This window comes from Puma concolor, chromosome D1 (genome assembly GCF_028749965.1).
Source record: "Puma concolor isolate L17-30 chromosome D1, mPumCon1.1.hap2, whole genome shotgun sequence".
Lineage (NCBI taxonomy): Eukaryota > Metazoa > Chordata > Mammalia > Carnivora > Felidae > Puma > Puma concolor.
The window spans coordinates 107,735,263-107,757,828 of NC_141676.1; the positions used below are offsets into that span (position 1 = coordinate 107,735,263).

Sequence of the window (22,566 nt, forward strand, 5' to 3'; positions counted from 1 at the left end):
CACCAATCACCTTGGCATCACTAAAAGTGAGAGTCAGAAACATCATTCTCCTCATGATATGATGGAACAGGAAGCATATAGTCCCAACGTTGATTCATTATTTCTTAAAAGTTTGAACTTGAATCTAATCAAGCCTCAAGTTCTAACAGTTTAGAGGAAATAGAAACACGTTGAAGTTTACTACAGGAAAGTAAGTAGTCAAATCTTTTGTCTACAGGACAAAAGAACTCGTCTCCCCCCAAAATCAGTAGCATTTATCCAAAAGGAGAGAGAAGAGATTATAGAATAGACATAGCTACTAAATGCTGCTAAATGTGTGGATCTTTTTAGGATCTTCATTTGAACAAACCATCTTTGAATATGGCTGTGTCTAGATAATTTCCATTTGCTTTTCCAGAACCACTCTATACCCTACTTGACTCCCTTTGCCCCAGGTTACTAGTCTTTATGAACTAAAATGGATCAGCTAACTATGACCTGTGGGCCAAATCTAGCCAGTGACCTGTCTATGTAAAGCCTGTAAGCTAAAAATATAAATGTGGGGGTGCCTTGGGTGGCTCAGTTGGTTCTGTGGCCAATTCCTGATTTTGGCTCAGGTCATGATCTGATGGTTGGTGAGATCAAGCCCAGGTTAGGCTCTGCACTGACGGTGTGGAGCCTGCTTGGGATTCTCTCCTTCTCCTTCTCTCTCTGCCCCTGCCATTCTCTATCCCTGTCTCTCTCAAAAGAAATAAATAAACAATTTTATAAGTAAACAAATAAATGTCTTACAATTTTCTTTGTCAACTTTACCTCGGTTAAGCTGGGAAAGGGGTGGTTATACAGGGGGAAAAAAACAGAAAAAAAAAAGAATATGGGAGAGAAAGAGTGCATGTGACCCACACAGCTGAAGATTTTAACTGTCTGCCCTCTGCAGAACAAAGACTTGCCAACCCCTGTACTAATGACTTGGGATCCCTTGTCCTCTGAATTCAGATTGAGTGTGGCCAGTGGGAGACACCAAGAAGAGCTGTAAGGGTGAAAGGAAAGAGATTAAAGGATTTATTCTTGTATCTCTTTCCCTCAGGCCAGCTTCTCTCCAGCTTCCAGGAACCCGCCACCCCTCGCTTCTTTGGCCCTTCGGGGGATACAGCATTTCACTACTGCTAGTCTTCAGGCCCTGCAGCATCCCTTGCTGATTTTCTTTAACCCTGGCCACAGCTTTGTAAATAGTCCTTTTATTTAAATCTCTTCAATTATCTCTTTTGGATAAGCCGTCTGCTTCCTACCAGGACCCTGACTACCAGGACCAGACTATGTGCTTAGATCACAACTTTGTTTGGCATCATAACGGCATGGTGGCTATGTTGGAAAATGTCTCCAGATAGAGATACGTACTGAACTATTCATGGGTGACATGACACAATGGCTGTAGTGTGCCCTTAAATACTCCTGAAAAAGAAGTGAAGAGAGAAATTAAACCGAAGACATTTATGTATACAGAGGATCACATACCATTGGGTGTATATGGGGATCCAGTACACTATTTCCTCTAGTTTTACGTACATATTTTAAAACTCATAATATAAAGGACAATTGTACTTTAATCCTACATTTGCTATTGAATTAACTAAAGGAAAGAATAATCACATTGAATGATTGTTGTTTTTAAAGAGCCAACAAAGATTACAATAGGTCTTATGGTTAAGAACAAGAACTTTCGTAATAAAGACCTGGGTTTAAATCTCACTTTGGACACTGATTGAGTAAGTGGAAAAGCCCTCTAAATGCTTCTCCGTCTCATTTTCTCATCCATAAAACACAGATAATATCATCGGACTATTGTTAAAACAACCAAATAAGAAAATGCATGCAATATGGGTGATACCTAGGAGATGCCTAGTAAATTACAGTTGATGCCTCTATTAATATTGATTATAATAGCTCATATTCAGAGGATAGAATGGAATTGAATTTGGGATCAGAAAGAGAAAAACAGTAAAGATGGAAGCTACCAAGAATAGTGTAATAGATATCTGTGTCCTCTGATATAGATGGGATTTTTTGTGAGATTTCTTTTCACTAGAGACCTTAAATTCTTTTACAGGCTAATTGAACTGTATCATTTGAGGTAAGTGCAGTCAAAGCTATTTAAATAGCATGTAGCAATTAGGAAACTAGCTTAATAGAGAAAATCTCAAAGGGAACCGATTTTTTCCCCCTATTTGACAGAATGAATGTTTTAACACCTTAATAGGGACGCGGCATTGGTTCAAACCTTTTAATTGGGATGGTTTTCATTGTAATTGCATGGAAAGTTAAAATCCCATTATAATGAGAACATGAAGAAGCACAGATGTTTTGTAATTTCACTTTATGCCTGTCCCTCTGAATGGCTCAAAAGAAAGATCTAGTGATGTGTTATGGCACACATTTGTTTTACTATTTGGCTAGAGGTTCCTGGTAAATTATTAACTGATCAACACGATGTCGTGTGAAAGGGCCATAAAACAAAATTATGTCTCCACTGAGATAAGGCAGAGGCAAAGATGTGCTTATTAGTGGTGTCTACACATGAACGAAGAATGACAAATTGAAACAATTCTGCTGGTAACCTCAAGTCCAAAAATCACTCTAACCTGATATATTCACTTGATTGAGGAAGAATTGCTTGAGGCTTTAAAATTTCTAAATGATTGCTCTTATTTCCACCCTCACATTAGTGCAGCCGTGTCTGCAAGCACAGATGGTCTGCCCTTTGTTTTACCTCAAGTGATCTGGCTCTTGAAGCTTCCCATTTAACTGGGACCAAACAGGCTCCCTCGGGAGTCTTGGCTCTCTATCCAGAGGCCTTCTCTTAAGTGGCGCCACTGGGTTGTCCCCAGTACCCTACTGCTCTCCACCTTTCTAGACACAAGTCACCAATCCCATTTTCCATGACACACTCAGGTTGCTAAAGACTAATACATTTAAATTTGTAACTTTTCGGGGTGCCTGGGTGGCTCAGTCGGTTGAGCGTCTGACTTCAGCTCAGGTCATGATCTCACGGTCTGTGAGTTCGAGCCCCGTGTCGGGCTCTGTGCTGACAGCTCAGAGCCTGGAGCCTGCTTCCAGTTCTGTGTCTCCCTTTCTCTCTACCCCTCTCCCACTCATGCTCTGTCTCTTTCTCTCAAAAATAAATAAACATTAAAAAAAAATTTTTTTTAAATAAATAAATAAATTTGTAACTTTTCCAGGGAGGTCAGAATCTCAATAGGAGCCCAGATCTTACGTGTAAAGAGTATGGAGCTCTAATAGGTACAGGGTGGGGCTCAGCTTCTGTTGGGGACGGTGGTGAGAGAAAGTGGATCATCACAGGGGAGTTCAGGCTTGGGGACACTTGGTGCAGTCATCAGAAGGCAGCCTCAAGCCAGCCCACATCTACCCACGACACACAGCCTCTAACGGAACCAGGCCTCTCCACTCGGTCACTGAAGTGGAACTTGAACACCACACCAAACAAACAAAACCTGGATTCACTCTAAAGACAGAAATTCTGCATGTGACTTTCTCATTTAACATCTAGAGGACATTTATCTCTGTGGTACCAAAACGTTTTAGTGCACGGTGCTATCTGATTTTCTGACAGACAGCCATTTGTTCGCTTGGCCTGTGTGATTTTTATAAGAGAGGGAGGAAGCTAAGGAGATATTAAGTATAGCTATAAATGTCACGTGACACAAGAAGCTTGCTGTTCACATGTTTCAGGCTCCTTAGAAGAGAGATGTGTGATAAGCTATTCCTTCAGGACATTTCCCTTGGCAGTTCAACAGCTTCTCTCAGGAGCTAATCTTGGTAATATCCTAGTGGAGACAAAAGGCTTACTGGTTTCCGTGTCCCAGGTTATATGTTTATATTCAACAGAGATCTTTCGGAAATAATGTTTTAACCCAAAGTGGTGATCTTCAGAACACTGTTCCCAGGTACGTCGATAAGTATGCCTGGAAAAAGGACCCATGGGTCAAAGAGTTTAGTGAATTCTGAAATCAGTGCCTCCTTCGTAGCGATTCAAAATGCATGTCAGCAGTTAAGGCTCTGAGAAGTCCTGCAGTAAAGAAAACTATTTGACTCCATATAACCCAACTTTCACCAATTTTTTGTTTGCATGTTTATTTTCCAAACAATGTTTGCAACATTGTTCCAGAGAACACATGTTTATAAAATCCTGGTTAACTCAGTGGCCCCATTCCATGGGCCATAAATCTTGGTGATAAAGCACGGGGTACGGGCTCCCCAGTGGGAGAGTAGGGAGTAAAAATGAGGACCTACCATGAATTCATATGTTTACAAAGCATTATCTCTAAACCTGATAAATAATAGGGCTCATAGATACATGGGTGAGTATTTTTCCTTATATTAAGGTGTTATTATAATTTATTACATATGAATCCATGTAAAAGCACCACTGAGATTTTAGTAGTTTGTTTTGCGTCTTTTTTCAATCATCGGAAACTGAAAATATAGCTATTAATAATGTGGGATATCTGTAATATTTTTTGATGTTAGAAAGGGTTCTTTGTACTACAGAAAAAACGTCGGGAACCACTGCCTTCACCCGAAGGAATGACTCTAATGGTTGGAAATTCAGGCAAAATGCCAACAGATGGGGAGATTCTGAGGACACCAGTGCTGGTTTCTCCAAAATCATAACACACAGTGTCACCTGGTCCACCCAGGAGCAGCCTGGGTGTGTAGAATCCAGCGCTGTGGACAGAGCCCTTCCTTCACATCTCCTTGAGGCCAGGGTTCTGTGGGGCGCTCAGCACAGCATGCACAGTGAAACTGATGTTTCTGGATTCCAGCTGTATAAATTGCTGCAATGGCCAGATGTGACCGTCCTGACCCCGTTTGTGTGCAGCATGCGCATGCAACCTCCATGACCCCCAGGGACCCGGCTGGCTCTGGGAGTCTATGACAGCAGAATTCTGCAAGTTGTGCATCAGAAAGTAAGACAGACTCCCATGTAAGAGGAAAATCGTATTCACAGATGCCGCTCTCCAAAGAGAGGGCAAACGCAGGTCTATCCAATGAGAGCAAGCTCTACAAGGCCCTTAATCATGAGGATGATCACTCGGTCAGCCCAAGAGTATGGCCAGCAGGGTACAACCTCATTACTCTGCAACCACTGCAACCCCGATGCTGAGGTGACCATGGTGATTACCATAGCAGGTAGTTATGCTAATAGCGTATTAGGTGGCTTTGGATCTCTTGTTTCCGCTAGGCCAGCTGACAGACAACATTTAATTTTGTTCCTGGTGTAGGAAAATCATCACGGCTCTGCGGTTCGGGCTTTCACAAACCCTCTGGAGGAAATGAACTTTAAGAGAATGCCCACATTTAAATCATAGCCCCTCACTCTGAGGTCGAAAATGCAAGCTGACCAGGAACACAACCGGACGCAGCCAGATTCTGCTTTTGCTCTTCGGAGCTGGTGTCCGCGCCCTGCGGAGGTGGGTGAGTCAGCGCTGTTGGCAAGGGCAGTGCGCGAACTCCATCTGGGGAAGGGAGGCCTGTCACAGGCAATCAGGAACTCTTGGACTCTAGTTTTTCCTAACGACTCAGTAGTTGTTGACCTGGAAAGAATCCAATGCAGAGGAGCAACTTTTTTATTTAACTCCTCGTTTTATCCTTAGCTGCAAGCTTTTGACCTTTTCATCTGTGATTCTGGATCCAAAATCTTTGATACCTTACTTTGCCAGGTTACTTCTCCCCTCGATGGTTTCAAATTGCTCTTGTCATATGGGGTCTACAGTTTCTGGTGACTTTTCTATGAGGCATCTTCCAAACCGTGGTTCTAAAGTTTTCATTTTTGAATCTTGTTTCAGGGTCTCTTGGAAAAAACCCGACATTATAGCTTTAGATGGATAACAGTGAAAAGACTAAGAAGACAGAAATTCAGCAAACTTCCATGGATTTTAGCCTCAGATTTCTTTCAAGAGGAACATGATTTCTTCCTGGTTCTGCCTAGTTCCCATTTTATCTATTTGCAGATAAAAAAAATAATTAACATTTATAGCTAAAGGTCTCAGCATAGAGCAAACTAACAATAATAAGATTGTCAACATAATAGAAAGCACCAGACCAGAACGATATGCACTGGAGGAGGTACAGAACAGAAAGGAATGAATTAGTCAATGATTGAAAATTCCTGGCTATAGCAATACAATGCCAGGGATTTGCAAGAAAACTGACCATCCCAATTAGAACTTAAGGGGTTTTCAAATATTTGGATTGATTGTAAGCAAGATGTTTTGTTTGTGTTTTTTTATTTTTTTATTTTTTGGTTTTGTTTTGTTTTTAGTTTTAAGTGCTAGGGATTAAGGAGACAACAGTCTTTCATGAAAAAGTTTTCATTTACAATCTTGGGATTTACTAATTCTTTACTCGTTGGACCATTTACCCAGCAGTGACATCATTTTAGATTTTGACCATGTGTGCAGGATAGTAAGCACTTTCTGAAGGACCGATTCATTTGGCTTTGTCATTATGTGGGGTCTCATGAACATGTTTGCTCGGGCACAGAGTTCTGCTGGACTGACTAAAGGTTTTCAGATGAAAACATGATGTTTGACTCTCTGGGGATCTGGACAAACCAGTTCAGCTTCGATGAATCCAGGCCTTATTTTGTTATTTGTTTAAAAAATGTGGAAAAACTATCCCTTTCAGGAAGCCGGATTAACGTATTGTCAAGAGGGAGAGACCCTGAGTGAATGAATAAGGAATGGCTGAGGGAAGATAATAGTCTTATGTGTGTCCTGTTTAATTATTTACCTAATTAATTAGTTAATTATTTAAATTTTTTTAAAGGAGGCTCCATGCCCAACATGGGGTCTAATACAGAGCTTGAACTCACAACTCTGAGATCAAGACCTGAGCTGAGACCAAGAGTCAGCTGCTTAACTGACTGAGCCACCCAGGCGCCCCATATGTATTTTTTAAAAGGCACTTCAGAGGCATCTGGACACTGAGCGAAGACCACAGGGGTGCCGTACCCTTGGGTGTTCAACGTTGATTGGGAAGCAGGCTGACAGAGTGCAATGTCGCTTACCCTGTGCTCCACGGACCATGTTCCTCTGAGTGTTAATAGATGTGCGAAGGAAAAAGTGCACCATGCTCAAGGAAGCCTGGAAACTGCTGGGTTGCACAGAACTAAGCAGGCTTCTTTATTGCAAAACTTATCAGAGCCTTACGTGTACTTGTGCATCGTGAATTTCCAAAGAGAAGAATACAGTATCAAATTGCCAAAGGGAAATTCCTTAATGACAGGACAATCTTTTAGAGACATGCCTCTTAATATCTCCTCATGAGATGTTTCTAGAAACCCATTTTAGCAAGTTTTCATGTGGTGCAAACTCTTGGCTTTATAGCAACAGATCAGAGTGCAAATCCCAGCTCTGTCTCCTACTAGCTGTGTGATCTTAGGCAGACTGCCTCCTAGTATGAGTCTCAGGCCTGTCGGTGTAAAATGTAGATTTTGATCAGTACAGTACAGAATTTTCATAAGAACAGCAAAAAATGGAAATTGAAATTATAAACAGTAAAATACAAAATAAATCTTAATTCATATTATCATTATTTCAGGTGATGCATTATGAAAATTATCATCACATATTTACATGGACAAATTTTTCATCTAGAAGTATTAGTTCTTGTTTTAAGGACATTGCCAATAAAGCTGATATTTAAGTGAAGAGGTGCGTTCTTACATTTGACAATGTTCTGCAAAGCAGCTCATTTCTGAGTACCCCCAAACAGTTAGCAAAGTAGCCCCAAAGGAGTACCTTACTTTTTATTAAAAAATAGCTGGGAAAAATCGGCCCAATTCTACCCACAAAAACATTGCAACCAAGTCCCTGAGTGTTTGGAAGGAACACGGCTAGTTTAGGATTTATGTCTGCTCTTTAAAGTCTGAAATAAGCTGAATTGTGTAAACATTTTGGCACAGTATGCAGGGAGTTAAATACATTACTCTTGGCATTATTAACAGGTGGTGTGGGAATAAGTTGCTATGGAGAGTTCATGCTGCAGTGTCAGCAGAAGAAAATGTATTTTATAGGCTTATAGGGACAGAGGAAGGGGGCAACAGAGGTTCCGTAAGGTCTGATGCATGAAGATGACTGCAAAATACTTTCCAGCTGTCACAACTGCACATGGGGTTGGATGATTTCTTGTCGTGTTATGAATGTAAACGCTATTCAATTAACTATTTCAAAAGCAAAAAGGTTGTTTCTAAAAGAGAGCAATTTCTAGGCACCTGAAAAGCCTGCAAACCGCTGTTATTTTCCAAGTTACTCAGTCTCTTGAGAGAGATCACCTCCCTTCCAACAAAGGCTTCCTAGTGCTCCGAGGATATAAAAATAGACATACAGGGAATATAGTCTCTTTAATAAGCAGGGCGGCTGTCAACTTCTACAAAGCTCAGCTTGAGTCAGGATTCGGTAAACTCACAAAGAACCTCCATTTCCACCAGCTGCCCCACTGCCCAACAATAATGCAAGAAAGACAAGAAGGAAAGAGCTTAAACCACAGGAGGACAAACTTAGGTTGGGATTCGGAAAGAGTGTTGACCATAGCATGGAAGACAAGGAAAATGATGGAATCTCCTTTTCTGAAGCATATAAGGCAAAAGGACCCAATCTAGGGTGATTGAACGGTCTCTGCAAGATCCCTTTATACTTTTTGAGAATGAGCAAAAGGAAGTCATTTGTTGCCAGACGGGGAGAACCAAATATTCTCTGCTGTGGTCTAGGTGCGAATAGAACCCAACACTGTGCCTGACAAGAGGAAAAACAGTGCTGGGAAGGAAAATACATCTGTACAGCCCTGGTCATCCTGAGCATGAGTAGGCCTGTACAGAGAGCAGCACTGGACACAGGTTCAGAATTGTTCCATGTGCCTTGTTCAAGGCCAAAAACACCTGGGGTTTCCTCTGGCTAACTCTGTAGGGATTTTTGCCAAGCAGGTGATGAGTTCTCATAGTCCATATTATTTCATTATCCCCGTGTGAGGGATGAAAGGTAATCTTTTTATTAAGCTAACCCTGTGACTACAGCTCTCTCACTCAGGAAGCCACATGGCCCCTTTCCAAATATCTATCTTCCAGTGCTGCAGAATTCCCGAAAGCCTCGGAGTTATTGGCCATCTTCGCTTTTATGACATGACACAGTCACTGGCTATGGGCTAAGGACATTTTAGTCTAGGGGTTGAGAATATTGGCTTTGAGGGGCACCTGGGTGGCTCAGTTAGTTAGGTGTCCGACTTCGGCTCAGGTCGTGATCTCATGGTTCATGAGTTGGAGCCCCGCGCCGGGCTCTGTGCTGACAGCTTGGAGCCTAGAGCCTGCTTTAGATTCTGTGTCTCCCTCTTTCTCGGCCCCTCCCCCGCTCATGCTCTGTGTGTCTGTCTTTCTCTCTCTCTCTCAATAAATAAACACTGAAATTTTTTTTAAAAAGAATGCTGGCTTTGGAATCTACGAAAAGCCTGAGTTTAGGCTCAAATCCCTGCTCTGCCACTTAAGTGCCCGTGTCGTGCTGGGCAAGGTACTTAATGTCTCTTCACCTTTGCTTCCTCATCTGTAGTATGGTGACAACCACAGCCTCTCCTTCCAGGGTTGTTGTTTTTTTGTTTTTTTTGTTTTGTTTTGTTTTGTTTTCAGGATTACATGAGATAAACTATGTAAAGTTCAGTGACTGTTACTTAGCAAGTACTCAATACATTGGAAGCCAGAGGTTCCTTGCTCTCTGCAAAGAAAGGATTGCTTTGGATGCTTGCCATGGTTTTGTGAAGACACCAGGCCCCATCCCACGGTGGAAGTTGCCCAACGTCTCTCTTTATTAGACAGAGGAGACGTGAAGAAGCACTGACACGTATGCCCAGGCCAAGCACTCTGATCTCCTTAGCATGTACGACAGCTGAGCTGGGTGAGGACTCGTGCTCTCATCCAGTAATTTAAATAACTATATTTGAGTTTCTCACAGTATGTTTGGGATAGCACAGGACCTGCCAACATACATCTGTGTTTTTCAGATGAGAATTATTCAGTTGGCAGAAAATCCACCCAAGCCATTTTAACCAGGAAATATGATTACAGCGTTGAAAACTGTCATTTGTTTTAGTATTCAATCTGTCCTTCTGCATCCAGAAATTCCACACCCAAGCAGTGATCAAATGAGGTCAATTTATATTTACTGCAGTGGCAGTGGATGTATAATATACCTACTGTGGTTCCGCTGGGCATGGAGATTGCCCAGGAAAAGCCTGAACATGAAGGCTTTAACCACAAACACAAATTCGAGGCCTCCCCAGGTTCCAGCTTCTCACCACACGGAAGGATGGTCCCTAACCTCTGGCTCATTTCAGTTCAGACCTTCTTGATCACTTGTTTTGTGTGAGCATTGCATAAGGGCCAGGGTCCATGACAATAGGCTGGCAGGTTTGGTTTAGGAAGAAACTACTCTTCTGGAACCACATGCCCGATGGGGAAGTAGGAAACCAAAACTGGCTGAGTGCCTGCTGGCAACAGGCACTTCATACGCATCGTGTGGCTGAGGCTTCCCAATAACCCTGTGAGGACGTGCATGTTGTTATACTTCTGGAAAAGAGAAAACCTGCTAAGAGGAGTTCAACAGTTTCTCCAAAGTCGCAGAGTGAAAGTGGAAGAACAGCCATTCGCACCCATACCTTCCAGAATCGAAAGTCTAAGCGCTGCCCACCTCAAGACGAAAGAATCGCCATCGTCCTAGTCTCCAAGGTGAGACCGTACCCTCGCTTTAAACCTCTCTACTCGCTTGCTACACCAACATGGCTTCAGCTGCCAGCCACAGAAAATCCCGACTCCAGTGAGCTTCCGCAGTAAGGAACTGTGTTATCACACATGACAAGAAACGAAAAGATTCATCTTCAAGGCTCCATCGTCACATCTCCAACTTCTCTTGGCTCTGCCACCCTCTAGGCTTTGCCTGATACCAAGATGGTGATGCACAGATTCAGACATCACATCCAGACATGTCAACATTCAGAGGCAGAAAGTGGGACATGTGTAATGGTGCTTTCCTCTTACAAGTAAATGAGACATTTTCCCAAGCCCCAGGACAGCTTACCTCACATCACCCTGGTTAGAACTGGATGCATGCCCACCTCTAAACCAATCCCTGGCAAATAATTATAGGCTAAGCAGGATCTACTCACTGGTGCCTGGGATGGATGGAGTCAGCTTCCTTCCCCATGTTGAGAATGCCAGGATTATGTGAAGGAGAGGTACATTCCAAACTGGGAATTCACTGGGAAGAAATAAAACAGAAAGTAAATGCTGGGTTTGCTTCACTCATTCCATATCTCCAAGTTCTGCCTCTTCTGTTTCTTAATATTTCCCTTTTTTTTTTCTTATTCCCTCTGCTCCAATTGAAGCCCTTTTAATCTTTTCTCTAGGGTATTCTGAAAGCACCCTAGCTAGGCTCTCCACCTCCAGTTCCCCCTTGGGTCCATGGCACATCAAGCTTCCCAAGGTGTACTATGATCAATTGTCCCTTTTCTCCAGGACCCACAATGACTCTCAAGAAGGCATTGAAGACCTTCTAAGATTCAGACTCGATTCCTCTTTCCAGCTTTATCTCACACAAATTCTCACTCGCGAATCAAAAGCATGTACAACTCAATTACTTTGAACAGGTAAGAAGATAACTGTTTCAAATGGACAAGGTGAGGGTGAAGGGAGCTCAGGGGTACATTACCTTTCATGTTAATTATAAGCCATGTGTTAGGACACTGGCCCAGCATGGAGAGATGAGGGTAAGCCCCATCCAGTACTATTCTAATGATATGCCTCTTTGTGACACCTTCAGAAACAATTTCCACCATAAAATTACAAGATGATCCTGACATCCTTTCAGACCGCTGTGGGTCCAGATCCACCCAGATCCATGCTGCCACCCATCGGAGACACCTATTGTTTTACCAGTGCAAGTTCACCAGTGACTCTCCTGAGGGGCAAGACTTGGAGAGAGACATTTCAGCGGTCTTGGCCTTTGTTCTTGAATTATCCCCAACGTTGGCATAAAAAATGATCTATTACAGAGGTAAATTAGGATACCGTGATTGGCTGGAATTCTCTTCAAATCCAATTATCTGCTGTCATAGGAACGTGTGTCCTCCATGTCTCTCTCCCCTACACACACACACACACACACACACACACACACACACACACAAGCTGGGACAGTTGTGACGTGAAATTATGGAATAATACATTGAATATAGACACCAACCTGGCAAAAAGAATCTTCAGAAATTTTACTCATCTCATGATTCCCACCAATAATTCAGAGACACACGATGCAATATCTCTAGCCCAGGTATTTAAGAATTATTCTCCTATTCACTTTCCACAGCCCATCTTGGTTTAGCCCCACCATTGCCCTACCTCACAATCTCTAAAGTAACCCACTTCCAATGGAAAGCAGCTGAGGGATGTCAGGGGACATAAAATGATTGAGTTTCTACATGTAACTATTACCACAGATTAGAATAGTTCATCTTGGGGCAGGGGGGAGGAGAGGGCTGTTTTCAGAGGCCTCTTTTGATTGTGGCAATAATAAGTCATCCCCTACTAGGGTCAAGGCACTCCAGCTTCTTAAAATGAGGGGACATCATTCAGAATCACAGACCCCTCCCTGATGTCCAGAATCATTAGATAAAACCTACATCACAAATATGAGAGGTAAAGAGCTGCAGGACTATTACAATAAATGTTCTGAGGAAAAAGGGCACACAGGTTTGCCAGTCCCAATGATTTCTTTCTTCTTCAAGGAGCTCCTCACATCCAGACAAAGCTGAGAGTTAACGACTGAATGAATTTTCAAAATGATTGACACCTAGGACATCTACCAACCCCCATGTGCTCTGCCTATCCACACCCCCATCACACCCAAATACCTATAGTAGCAGGTCTGTTATAGGTACAAGAAGAAAAAGGTACTGAGGGTGAAATTACACGAAGCACGAAAGAAGCTGCTTCTTAGTACCAGGGATTTAAATTCAAACATTAACCTGAAAGGTTCATACCATCTGCCCACTGCTTCAGCTAATTCTTTAGCGTTTGCCTGATAGAATGCTATGGCTCTTGAGAGGTCTGGCTTTCAAACTAACCAGTGCTGCCTGCTTCTGGCTGGTCCATTTTTACATTCTGGTCTAAACTGAATCTAGAGTTAAACAAAAACAAATACCTGTAAACTAGGAGCTTCTGTCTAAATCTTCAGAAGATTTGGAGTTGAAATTGAGTCACCCATGGAATGGGACCCTCCACTGTTTGTTGCATGTGAGCTGAGGTGTGACAGAAACAGTATAGTGCAGACATTAAGGTTGAGGTTTGGGGGAGCCACCCAGGCCTGGGTTGATTCCTGGCTTTGGCACTTAGTAGTTATGTGGCCTTGGACGAGTCATTTATTCTTACTCCCTCCATCCATAAATTGGTCTATGCTAGTATCCCACATAGACAAATGAGATCATACCTGCAGGGCACTGTTCCAAACAGAGTGAGGTCTCCATAAACAAACCTGCTCTCAATCACTATATTGTAATTATCAATCAGTTATCCCAATTATCATACAGTTTAATTATCATATAGTTGTAAAAAATTCACTCGACTTAATATCAGTCCAAATACACTTTAGCCATAGTCTCCTCTGTCTCTCATGTTCTCCCTTGAATAAAATAGGTTTTCTGTGCATAGTTCTTCTTACACAAGTATTTTGCTGCATTTTAAATTTTAATAATTATAACATTAAATAATACCAAAAGTGAAGCCTAAGAAGAATGGGGGGAAAGAAAGAAGAGGGAAGACTATCAAGAATTTATTTAAAAATCCATTTGAGGGGTGCCTGGGTGGCTCAGTCGGTTAGGCGGCCGACTTCGGCTCAGGTCATGATCTCACGGTCTGTGAGTTCTAGCCCCGCGTCGGGCTCTGTGCTGACATCTCAGAGCCTGGAGCCTGCTTCATATTCTGTGTCTCCCTCTCTCTGATCCTCCCCTGTTCATGCTCTGTCTCTCCCTGTCTCAAAAATAAATAAACGTTAAAAATTTTTTTTTTAAAAAATAAAAAAAAAATCCATTTGAAACAAGGACATTTTTAGTGAGTTAACAAAAATCCCCCTCAAAGAAAGTAAAAGCCCAGATGGTTTGACCAGTAAGTTATACCGTAATGGTATGACCTCAGTACCTAACTTGACAATGATGTATAGGAAGAAGGAAAATTACAGACCAGTCTGTCTCATGAATACAAGTATAAAAATCCTAAACAAAATATTAACAAGCAGAATGCAGGAAAACATATAAAGGATAACACATCAAGATGAAAGTGGTTTCTCCCAGGAATGCAAGGTTGATTTCATAATAAAAAATATAATTTCAGTAATTTTCAGTTAATGTAATTCACTTCATTAACAAATGAAAGAAGAGCAAAAAATAAAATTATCCCAACAGATACAGCAAAAGCGGTTCCAGCATTAACACCCAATCATGACTTTTTTTAACTCTTAAAAAATGAAGCATTATTGGGGTGCCTGGGTGGCTCAGTTGGTTGAGAGTCTGACTTCGGCTCCGGTCGTAATTTCATAGTTTGTGGGTTGAGCCCCGTGTTGGGCTCTGTGCTGACAGCTCAGAGCCTGGAGCCTGCTTCAGATTCTGTGTCTCCCTCTCTCTCTGCCCCTTCTCCTCTCTCTCTCTCTTTCTCTGTCTCTCTCAAAAATAAATAAACATTAAATTAAAAAAAAAACCACTAAGCATTATCAACAACAACAAAACCAAGCTCATGGATACAGAGAACAGGTTGGTGGTTGCCAGAGGCAGGGGATGGGGGGCAGGTGAAATAGATGAAGGAGATAAAAAGCTACAAATTTCCATTTATAAAATAAATAAGTCATGGGGATATAAAAAACAACAACAGAAAAAATAAAAGCTAGGCATAGTAGGAAATCTGTTAAAAGAGTTTCTAGCAAAAACAAACAAACAAAAAAAAACCACAAAACTTCAAGAAGCATCATACTTAATGATGAAAGGTAAAAAGCTTTGTCTTTGAGATTGGAAGAAGACAATGATGGCTGCTACTATTAGTATTAGAAATTAGTATCTATTAGTATTAGAACTTCTAGCCAGAGCAGTTAGGCAAGAAAGCAAAATAACAGGTATGGAAATAAAAAGAAACAAAGTGTTATTACTCACAAATTATTTGATCCAGTTCATGGAAATACTAAATAAACTACAGATAAGTTATTAAAATTAATAAGAGAATTTAGCCAAGTTGCTGAATAAAAATCAGCATACTGAAATTAACTGTATTTCATATGCCAGGAACAAACAGAAAATTAAATGTTGTAACCATTTACAATGTTGTCAAACATATGAAGTATCTAGGAATACCTGTAACAAGACAGTTATAGAGAAAATTATAAAAGTTGACAGAGAGATGGTTTGGTGTTCACAACTATGTTTGGTTTTCTTCCATCCTATATACTTCCCTGCTCCTGGTGTTATCAACATGACTTGCTTTGAGTGAAGGAAGATGAGTGGAAGCTTTAAGCACCAGTGTGCTATTGAGCTATCTTTCTTTCCTACCACCCCTGAAACCAGCGATGGTCCAGATGCTAATGCTTCATCGGCTCAGGCTGCCGAGTGAGGATGACACAGAGGGGATCCCCAGCTGACCTACAACGGACAGGTGGCAGAGACAAGAAATAAACCTCGCGCTAAGTCACTGAGGTTTTGAGGTGGGCAGTAACCACAACATAACCTGGCCTATCCTGTCCATTACAGACATTACAGACTCCTCAAAAAAGTAAAAAGATGATCAAATTCAAGGATTAGATTACAAAACTTAACTCAATAATCAAAAACACATCAATTCTTGTAAAACAATTTAAATAGAACTTGATAATCTGATTCTAATAATTAAAAAGGTCAAGAAAGGTAAATCACTCAAAGACGAACCAAGGTGAGGAAACTGTCTTTCATGATGTATTATAAAGTTACAGTGATTAACACAGTGTTGCATTGGCACAGGAAAAGAAAAAGACTGATGGGACACAGCCAAGAGCCCAGAATCAGACCCACACATAAATGTACACTTAACCTATGGTGGAAATCAAAGTAATGAGGACGGGATAGACTTTTCAACTTTTCCAAGAGAGATACTGAGGCAACTGTTTATCCACAGAAGAAAAAACAAAATTTGGCACTCAAAAGAAGTGAAACTCACATTGTCAATAAATTCTTGAAAAGGTGCTCAATTTTGTTAGTAACCAAATGAATATATGTTTGAGCAAAAATAAGACATCATTACACATGCATCAGATAGAGAAAAAAAATAAGCCACAATATCAAGTGTTGCTGAGGCTACAGAACAATGGAATGGAAACTCTCATCTGGTATGGGTGGGAGAATAAATTGGTATAACTCTTCGAATTTCTGTTTGGTATCACCTGGTAAAGTTGAATGTGTGCGTATGTTATGATCCACTACTTGCACTCTTCACTAAATACACTAGAGAAAATGCTGTCTGTGTGCATTCAAAAACGTGCACAAGAATATTTAAAGCACCATTGTGAACAATGGGAACAGCCCAAATGTTAAGCATAAATAGACTGGAGGGGATAGTTATACAACAGGCATACCATACGGCAGTGAAAATTAGTAAAATACTCTTAGTTCACAATCTGGCCCCTGTTCAAAGACGGCAAGGAGAGACCAAAGAAAGAAGTGAACCACTCCAGTTCAGCAGGCAGAAGGTTTAACAGGCAAGGGAGTTCACAGATGAGACTTGTCTTGAGCAGCTGTGAGACAAGTAGATCTCCACACCTTCCCATCAGAATCTTAAAAGTTGACGTAGAGGCCTTACTGAGACTCAGACATGTATACCATACAGATGGTTCCAATGACACCTTACTCTCAAGAATGCATCCTTGGAGGGCTTAGGGAAGATGGCGGCGTAGGAGGACGCTGGGCTCACCGCGCGTCCTGCTGATCACTTAGATTCCACCTACACCTGCCTAAATAACCCAGAAAACCACCAGAGGATTAGCAGAACGGAGTCGCCGGAGCCAAGCGCAGACCAGAGGCCCACGGAAGAGGGTAGGAAGGGCGGCGAGGCGGTGCGCGCTCCACGGACTGGCGGGAGGGAGCCGGGGCGGAGGGGCGGCTCGCCGGCCAAGCAGAGCCCCCGAGTCTGGCTTGCCAAAAGCGGAGGGGCCTGACTGACTGTGTTCCCACAGCAAGCGCGACTTAGTGGCTGGGAGGTCATAAGTTAACAGCTCTGCTCAGAAAGCGGGAAGGCTGGAGGACAAAGGGAAGGAGAGCTGCTGAGCCCCCTGACGACAGAGCTCAGTTTGGTGGGGAACAAAGGCGCTCGCCAGCGCCATCTCCCCCGCCCATCCCCCAGCCAAAATCCCAAAGAGAACCAGTTCCTGCCAGGGAACTTGCTCGCTCCGTGCAAACACCCAACTCTGTGCTTCTGCGGAGCCAAACCTCCGGCAGCGGATCTGACTCCCTCCTGCTGCCACAGGGCCCCTCCTGAAGTGGATCACCTAAGGAGAAGCAAGCTAAGCCTGCCCCTCCTGCCCCTGTGCACCTTGCCTACCCACCCCAGCTAAGACGCCAGATCCCCAGCATCACAAGCCTGGCAGTGTGCAAGTAGCCCAGACAGGCCACCCCACCCCACAGTGAATCCCGCCCCTAGGAGAGGAGAAGAGAAGGCACGCACCAGTCTGACTGTGGCCCCAGCGGTGGGCTGGGGGCAGACATCAGGTCTGACTGCGGCTCCGCCCAACAACTCCAGTTATACACCACAGCACAGGGGAAGTGCCCTGCAGGTCCTCACCACGCCAGGGACTATCCAAAATGACCAAGCGGAAGAATTCCCCTCAGAAGAATCTCCAGGAAATAACAACAGCTAATGAGCTGATCAAAAAGGATTTAAATAATATAACAGAAAGTGAATTTAGAATAATAGTCATCAAATTAATCGCTGGGCTTGAAAACAGTATAGCTGACAGCAGAGAATCTCTTGCTACAGAGATCAAGGGACTAAGGAACAGTCACGAGGAGCTGAAAAACGCTTTAAACGAAATGCATAACAAAATGGAAACCACCACGGCTCGGATTGAAGAGGCAGAGGAGAGAATAGGTGAACTAGAAGATAAAGTTATGGAAAAAGAGGAAGCTGAGAAAAAGAGAGATAAAAAAATCCAGGAATATGAGGGGAAAATTAGAGAACTAAGTGATACACTAAAAAGAAATAATATACGCATAATTGGTATCCCAGAGGAGGAAGAGAGAGGGAAAGGTGCTGAAGGGGTACTTGAAGAAATAATAGCTGAGAACTTCCCTGAAGTGGGGAAGGAAAAAGGCATTGAAATCCAAGAGGCACAAAGAACTCCCTTCAGACGTAACTTGAATCGATCTTCTGCACGACATATCATAGTGAAACTGGCAAAATACAAGGATAAAGAGAAAATTCTGAAAGCAGCAAGGGGTAAACGTGCCCTCACATATAAAGGGAGACCTATAAGACTCGTGACTGATCTCTCTTTTGAAACTTGGCAGGCCAGAAAGAATTGGCACGAGATTTTCAGTGTGCTAGACAGAAAAAATATGCAGCCGAGAATCCTTTATCCAGCAAGTCTGTCATTTAGAATAGAAGGAGAGATAAAGGTCTTCCCAAACAAACAAAAACTGAAGGAATGTGTCACCACTAAACCAGCCCTCCAAGAGATCCTAAGGGGGACCCTGTGAGACAAAGTACCAGAGACATCACTACAAGCATAAAACATACAGACATCACAATGACTCTAAACCCATATCTTTCTATAATAACACTGAATGTAAATGGATTAAATGCGCCAACCAAAAGACATAGGGTATCAGAATGGATAAAAAAACAAGACCCATCTATTTGCTGTCTACAAGAGACTCATTTTAGACCTGAGGACACCTTTAGATTGAGAGTGAGGGGATGGAGAACTATTTATCATGCTACTGGAAGCCAAAAGAAAGCTGGAGTAGCCATCCTTATATCAGACAAACTAGACTTTAAATTAAAGGCTGTAACAAGAGATGAAGAAGGACATTGTATAATAGTGACAGGGTCTATCCATCAGGAAGAGCTAACAATTATAAATGTCTATGCGCCGAATACCGGAGCGCCCAAATATATAAAACAATTACTCATAAACATAAGCAACCTTATTGATAAGAATGTGGTCATTGCAGGGGACTTTAACACCCCACTTACAGAAATGGATAGATCATCTAGACACACGGTCAATAAAGAAACAAGGGCCCTGAATGAGACATTGGATCAGATGGACTTGACAGATATATTTAGAACCCTGCATCCCAAAGCAACAGAATATACTTTCTTCTCGAGTGCACATGGAACATTCTCCAAGATAGATCATATACTGGGTCACAAAACAGCCCTTCATAAGTTTACAAGAATTGAAATCATACCATGCATACTTTCAGACCACAATGCTATGAAGCTTGAAATCAACCACAGAAAAAAGTCTGGAAAACCTCCAAAAGCGTGGAGGTTAAAGAACACCCTACTAACGAATGAGTGGGTCAACCAGGCAATTAGAGAAGAAATTAAAAAATATATGGAAACAAACGAAAATGAAAATACAACAATCCAAACGCTTTGGGATGCAGCAAAGGCAGTCCTGAGAGGAAAATACATTGCAATCCAGGCCTATCTCAAGAAACAAGAAAAATCCCAAATACAAAATCTAACAGCACACCTAAAGGAACTAGAAGCAGAACAGCAAAGGCAGCCTAAACCCAGCAGAAGAAGAGAAATAATAAAGATCAGAGCAGAAATAAACAATATAGAATCTAAAAAAACTGTAGAGCAGATCAACGAAACCAAGAGTTGGTTTTTTGAAAAAATAAACAAAATTGACAAACCTCTAGCCAGGCTTCTCAAAAAGAAAAGGGAGATGACCCAAATAGATAAAATCATGAATGAAAATGGAATGATTACAACCAATCCCTCAGAGATACAAACAATTATCAGGGAATACTATGAAAAATTATATGCCAACAAATTGGACAACCTGGAAGAAATGGACAAATTCCTGAACACCCACACTCTTCCAAAACTCAATCAGGAGGAAATAGAAAGCTTGAACAGACCCATAACCAGCGAAGAAATTGAATCGGTTATCAAAAATCTCCCAACAAATAAGAGTCCAGGACCAGATGGCTTCCCAGGGGAGTTCTACCAGACGTTTAAAGCAGAGATAATACCTATCCTTCTCAAGCTATTCCAAGAAATAGAAAGGGAAGGAAAACTTCCAGACTCATTCTATGAAGCCAGGATTACTTTGATTCCTAAACCAGACAGAGACCCAGTAAAAAAAGAGAACTACAGGCCAATATCCCTGATGAATATGGATGCAAAAATTCTCAATAAGATACTAGCAAATCGAATTCAACAGCATATAAAAAGAATTATTCACCATGATCAAGTGGGGTTCATTCCTGGGATGCAGGGCTGGTTCAACATTCGCAAATCAATCAACGTGATACATCACATTAACAAAAAAAAAAGAGAAAAACCATATGATCATGTCAATCGATGCAGAAAAGGCCTTTGATAAAATCCAGCACCCTTTCTTAATAAAAACTCTTGAGAAAGTCGGGATAGAAGGAACATACTTAAAGATCATAAAAGCCATTTATGAAAAGCCCACAGCTAACATCATCCTCAACGGGGAAAAACTGAGAGCTTTTTCCCTGAGATCAGGAACACGACAGGGATGCCCACTCTCACCGCTGTTGTTTAACATAGTGCTGGAAGTTCTAGCATCAGCAATCAGACAACAAAAGGAAATCAAAGGCGTCAAAATTGGCGAAGATGAAGTCAAGCTTTCGCTTTTTGCAGATGACATGATATTATACATGGAAAATCCGATAGACTCCACCAAAAGTCTGCTAGAACTGATACATGAATTCAGCAAAGTTGCAGGATACAAAATCAATGTACAGAAATCAGTTGCATTCTTATACACTAACAATGAAGCAACAGAAAGACAAATAAAGAAACTGATCCCATTCACAATTGCACCAAGAAGCATAAAATACCTAGGAATAAATCTAACCAAAGATGTAAAGGATCTGTATGCTGAAAACTATAGAAAGCTTATGAAGGTAATTGAAGAAGATTTAAAGAAATGGAAAGACATTCCCTGCTCATGGATTGGAAGAATAAATATTGTCAAAATGTCAATACTACCCAAAGCTATCTACACATTCAATGCAATCCCAATCAAAATTGCACCAGCATTCTTCTCGAAACTAGAACAAGCAATCCTAAAATTCATATGGAACCACAAAAGGCCCCGAATAGCCAAAGTAATTTTGAAGAAGAAGACCAAAGCAGGAGGCATCACAATCCCAGACTTTAGCCTCTACTACAAAGCTGTCATCATCAAGACAGCATGGTATTGGCACAAAAACAGACACATAGACCAATGGAATAGAATAGAAACCCCAGAACTAGACCCACAAACGTATGGCCAACTCATCTTTGACAAAGCAGGAAAGAACATCCAATGGAAAAAAGACAGTCTCTTTAACAAATGGTGCTGGGAGAACTGGACAGCAACATGCAGAAGGTTGAAACTAGACCACTTTCTCACACCATTCACAAAAATAAACTCAAAATGGATAAAGGACCTGAATGTGAGACAGGAAACCATCAAAACCTTAGAGGAGAAAGCAGGAAAAGACCTCTCTGACCTCAGCCGTAGCAATCTCTTACTCGACACATCCCCAAAGGCAAGGGAATTAAAAGCAAAAGTGAATTACTGGGACCTTATGAAGATAAAAAGCTTCTGCACAGCAAAGGAAACAACCAACAAAACTAAAAGGCAACCAACGGAATGGGAAAAGATATTTGCAAATGACATATCGGACAAAGGGCTAGTATCCAAAATCTATAAAGAGCTCACCAAACTCCACACCCGAAAAGCAAATAACCCAGTGAAGAAATGGGCAGAAAACATGAATAGACACTTCTCTAAAGAAGACATCCGGATGGCCAACAGGCACATGAAAAGATGTTCAGCGTCGCTCCTTATCAGGGAAATACAAATCAAAACCACACTCAGGTATCACCTCACGCCAGTCAGAGTGGCCAAAATGAACAAATCAGGAGACTATAGATGCTGGAGAGGATGTGGAGAAACGGGAACCCTCTTGCACTGTTGGTGGGAATGCAAATTGGTGCAGCCGCTCTGGAAAGCAGTGTGGAGGTTCCTCAGAAAATTAAAAATAGACCTACCCTATGACCCAGCAATAGCACTGCTAGGAATTTATCCAAGGGACACAGGAGTACTGATGCATAGGGGCACTTGTACCCCAATGTTCATAGCAGCACTCTCAACAATAGCCAAAGTATGGAAAGAGCCTAAATGTCCATCAACTGATGAATGGATAAAGAAATTGTGGTTTATATACACAATGGAGTACTACGTGGCAATGAGAAAAAATGAAATATGG

The 22,566-nt window shown here is 41.8% G+C and overlaps 1 protein-coding gene across 3 annotated transcripts in view; it reads right to left on the reverse strand.

Annotated features, from left to right (window-relative positions):
- Window positions 1–22,566, reverse strand: part of POU2AF2 (POU class 2 homeobox associating factor 2) — a 494,391-nt gene that overhangs the window by 353,978 nt on the left and 117,847 nt on the right. For all 3 annotated transcript variants that reach the window (XM_086679169.1, XM_086679170.1, XM_086679168.1), the window contains exon 3: window positions 11,206–11,297. The gene's annotated coding sequence lies outside the window, so the exon portion shown is untranslated. The remainder of the gene's footprint in view (window positions 1–11,205; window positions 11,298–22,566) is intronic.